The sequence below is a fragment of the Penaeus japonicus genome, unplaced genomic scaffold (genome assembly GCF_977035675.1).
Source record: "Penaeus japonicus unplaced genomic scaffold, GWHDUDI00000001_assembly GWHDUDI00000043, whole genome shotgun sequence".
Taxonomy (NCBI): Eukaryota; Metazoa; Arthropoda; class Malacostraca; order Decapoda; family Penaeidae; genus Penaeus; species Penaeus japonicus.
Genome location: NW_028234445.1, coordinates 2719430 through 2724429, shown reverse-complemented (window position 1 = coordinate 2724429; position 5000 = coordinate 2719430). Strand labels below are relative to the sequence as shown.

Genomic DNA, 5000 nt, shown 5'->3' with positions numbered 1-5000 from the left:
AGGAAGAGGGAGAGACAGAGAAGGAAAGAAAGAAGGAGACAGAGAGAGAGAGATTACCAAGTGATGCCTCAGAGCTTACAATTGTTTGAGATCAGTACTGGTTTGAAGCGAAGACTGGATACAAAATAAGAGGGAAAACGAGAGAGAAAGAGAGAAGAGGGATAGAGGTAGGGAGTGAGAGACGGGAAAATAGAAAAAAAAGGTTGAAAATGAGAAAAAAGAAAGACAATTGGACACTTCTCTGGGTGAATATTGATGTATAAGCCAAATCGGAACAGGCTATGAGACGCTGATACTCTCCCCCAGAATATCAAGGTGTGCTGTGTCAGGCTTCGCAGACTGAGAATAGGCTATCCTTGTGCGTGGCAAATCGTACCCACCATTGGGCATCCTGCACAGCCTCTGATAAAACCACCAATGCCTGCAGAGGAGGTATTAGCAGTCTATTACGGGTGTCTGTTTTATCAGATTAATTTTTGAAACTAATCTCTCTGCCGAGGCATAGAAATTGAGAAATAGAAATGAAGTCAAACCAAATAGAAATAGAAATTAGAAGAGAAATTAAGTATGTCATAGAAATTAAGAAATCTTTACAAAATAAAAATAAAAAGTCTGTTACGGGTGTCTGTTTCAATCAGATTAATGTCTGAAACTAATCTCTGCCGAGGCATGGGTCGTAGGCAGGGCCAACACCTGTTTCAATCAGATTAATGTCTGAAACTAATCTCTGCCGAGGCATGGGTCGTAGGCAGGGCCAACACCTGTTTTTATAAGATTAATGTTTGAAACTAATCACTGCCGAGGCATGGATCATAGAACTAATCACTGCAGCATGGATCATAATGCAAACCTGTAAAGCTAATATATATATGTATATATATATATATATATATATATATATGTATATATATATATATATATATATATATATATATGAACTTATATATGATATATATGAACTCATCCAGCGCGAGCCACTCGTTCCTAAACTTTCGTTTAATAGCCATAACGCTTTGGAATATAAAAAACACCATAGTTAACACAAACAACTTTTATAAGAGTTACTCCTTAAATAAGTTCTCTGTAAGTCATAAAAAACGGTCCGAGTATTTACAGGATTAACTAAAATGTTTAAATATGCTTCTAATATTAACCTTTATAGAAAAATACAAGAAATAAACTAATTTTCTTACCGAATATTATATAGATACTGAGAGAGACTATTCTTACCTTTCTTATAGTCTGAGTATCTGGAAAGTAAATCACGTAGGCTGGACTTTGATCATCATAACCCACAAATACTCCCTCCTTACTCCTTGGATCTAATTTCTTACTCTCTTGTTCATATGCAAAACATCTTGTTCCAAAGATATTCATTTTGCTTATGTTTGGCCGTCTTCCAGTAAGCCTTTCTACTGGGTTCTTTTGAGTCCTGGGGTTATAGCACCTATTCCTGATGTAACGGGCAGTCTTCACAGCATAACTCCACATATTCTTAGGTAATTTTGATTCAATCAGCAAACAGCGAGCCATGTCAAATATTGACCTGTGAGATCTCTCAACTGTGCCATTCTGATGTGGTGAATAGGGTGCAGAGAACTCTTGTTTAATCTTGTTCTCTTTTAAGAGTGTTCTGAACTTGTTTGTTCTGTGGTCACATCTTAAGCGTTTGATATTCCCATATGGTGCTGTTTCTGCAAGATATCTTTTCATAGCTGTCACTGTAATACTCCTACTTTTAATTAGGTAAATTCTAAGAGCTCCGGAGTAGTCATCAATAAAGGAGATGCTGTACCTGTAACCTCCTCGTGCTGGTGGGTTTACAGGACTAACTACATCACAGTGGACTAAATATATAGGCTGTTGGGCCTTTTTGTCAGGCTCTCTACTCCTATACTGTGTCATCTTACAGTTGCTTCAAGTTTTAGTACATCAGCCACATTGCAAGGCCCTAGGATTTTATGCCACTCCTCTAGCTTCCCCTACATGGATTTGGCTTCCCCTACATGGACTTGGCTCCCCTACATGGACTTGGCTTGACTTCCCCTACATAGACTTGGCTTGGCTTCCCCTACATGGACTTGGCTTCCCCTACAAGGACTTTGTTAAACTTTTCCATCTGAGAACCAGTGTGTGGCTTACCTCTACGTAGATAGAACAACTTGTCTTGGTGCTGTAAGGAATCCCTCCGTTCTTCATCCCTCCATGCGAGCCTACCTACGATCTCTCGCTTCCACAGCTCTGGAGTCCGGAGGCGACTTGGCATTTTTTAAGAATTATTTTGCATTTGTACTATATTTATAAGTATATATATATATATATATATATATATATATATATATACTTATATTTATAAGTATATATATATATATATGTACTATATTTATAAGTATATATATATATATATATATATATATATATATATATATATTTATATGTATATATTTATATATATATATATATATATATACATATTAGAATAATATATTTCTTTAATATAGAAGAATATATATAAGAATAATACTTCACAGGTCACGTAAAAATAATAAATTCAAAAATAAAATATAATTGCAGTAAAAAAATATGGGGAAGGTTGTCGTAAAACACAATAGAATAAAATCACAAAATAAAAGAGATTTACGATAAAATAATGAACAAATAAAATACGACATTTGTAAAGGTGTATCTTCACGTCATCATGATTCGACAAAATATTATAAAAACAACTGATAGGAAAATAGAAATACCCCGTAAAACAGCGATTTAAAACTCAATAAAATGACCAATTAAAATAGGAGATAAAACCAAATACAGACTCGGTAAAACAAAAAGCAAAAAAAAACTAAGAAAGAAAACGTTTGGTAAGGTAAACTGAAACAAAAACACAAGCCAACTAAAAACAGACAAAAACATGCCATGAGGAAATAAAAACACGACAGAAATATAGTACAAATGCAAAATAATTCTTAAAAAATGCCAAGTCGCCTCCGGACTCCAGAGCTGTGGAAGCGAGAGATCATAGGTAGGCTCGCATGGAGGGATGAAGAACGGAGGGATTCCTTACAGCACCAAGACAAGTTGTTCTATCTACGTAGAGGTAAGCCACACACTGGTTCTCAGATGGAAAAGTTTAACAAAGTCCTTGTAGGGGAAGCCAAGTCCATGTAGGGGAAGCCAAGCCAAGTCTATGTAGGGGAAGTCAAGCCAAGTCCATGTAGGGGAGCCAAGTCCATGTAGGGGAAGCCAAATCCATGTAGGGGAAGCTAGAGGAGTGGCATAAAATCCTAGGGCCTTGCAATGTGGCTGATGTACTAAAACTTGAAGCAACTGTAAGATGACACAGTATAGGAGTAGAGAGCCTGACAAAAAGGCCCAACAGCCTATATATTTAGTCCACTGTGATGTAGTTGGTCCTGTAAACCCACCAGCACGAGGAGGTTACAGGTACAGCATCTCCTTTATTGATGACTACTCCGGAGCTCTTAGAATTTACCTAATTAAAAGTAGGAGTGATACAGTGACAGCTATGAAAAGATATCTTGCAGAAACAGCACCATATGGGAATATCAAACGCTTAAGATGTGACCACAGAACAAACAAGTTCAGAACACTCTTAAAAGAGAACAAGATTAAACAAGAGTTCTCTGCACCCTATTCACCACATCAGAATGGCACAGTTGAGAGATCTCACAGGTCAATATTTGACATGGCTCGCTGTTTGCTGATTGAATCAAAATTACCTAAGAATATGTGGAGTTATGCTGTGAAGACTGCCCGTTACATCAGGAATAGGTGCTATAACCCCAGGACTCAAAAGAACCCAGTAGAAAGGCTTACTGGAAGACGGCCAAACATAAGCAAAATGAATATCTTTGGAACAAGATGTTTTGCATATGAACAAGAGAGTAAGAAATTAGATCCAAGGAGTAAGGAGGGAGTATTTGTGGGCTATGATGATCAAAGTCCAGCCTACTTGATCTACTTTCCAGATACTCAGACTATAAGAAAGGTAAGAATAGTCTCTCTCAGTATCTATATAATATTCGGTAAGAAAATTCGTTTATTTCTTGTATTTTTCTATAAAGGTTAATATTAGAAGCATATTTAAACATTTTAGTTAATCCTGTAAATACTCGGACCGTTTTTTATGACTTACAGAGAACTTATTTAATGAGTAACTCCTATAAAAGTTGTTTGTGTTAACTATGGTGTTTTTTTTATATTCCAAAGCGTTATGGCTATTAAACGAAAGTTTAGGAACGAGTGGCTCGCGCTGGATGAGTTCATATATATATATATATATATATATATATATATATATATATATATATATATATATATATATACATATATATATTAGCTTTACAGGTGTTGGCCCTGCCTACGATCCATGCCTCGGCAGAGATTAGTTTCAAACATTAATCTGATAAAAACAGGTGTTGGCCCTGCCTACGACCCATGCCTCGGCAGAGATTAGTTTCAAACATTAATTTGATAAAAACAGGTGTTGGCCCTGCCTACGACCCATGCCTCGGCAGAGATTAGTTTCAGACATTAATCTGATTGAAACAGACACCCGTAACAGACTTTTTATTTTTATTTTGTAAAGATTTCTTAATTTCTATGACACACTTAATTTCTATTTCTTAATTTCTATGACACACTTAATTTCTATTTTAATTTCTATTTCTATTTGGTTTGACTTCATTTCTATTTTTCAATTTCTATGCCTCGGCAGAGAGATTAGTTTCAAAAATTAATCTGATAAAAACAGACACCCGTAATAGACTGCTAATACCTCCTCTGCAGGCATTGGTGGTTTTATCAGAGGCTGTGCAGGATGCCCAATGGTGGGTACGATTTGCCACGCACAAGGATAGCCTATTCTCAGTCTGCGAAGCCTGACTTCAGCACACCTTGATATTCTGGGGGAGAGTATCAGCGTCTCATAGCCTGTTCGGATTTGGCTTATACATCAATATTCACCCAGAGAAGTGTCC

General features: G+C 36.4%; 2 protein-coding genes across 5 annotated transcripts in view; one reads left to right on the top strand and one right to left on the bottom strand.

Moving 5' to 3' along the window:
* Window positions 1-5000, top strand: part of LOC147466583 (uncharacterized) — a 411126-nt gene that overhangs the window by 130687 nt on the left and 275439 nt on the right. The gene's annotated exons all lie outside the window — the stretch shown is intronic.
* Window positions 1-5000, bottom strand: part of LOC122265040 (uncharacterized) — a 347272-nt gene that overhangs the window by 329535 nt on the left and 12737 nt on the right. The gene's annotated exons all lie outside the window — the stretch shown is intronic.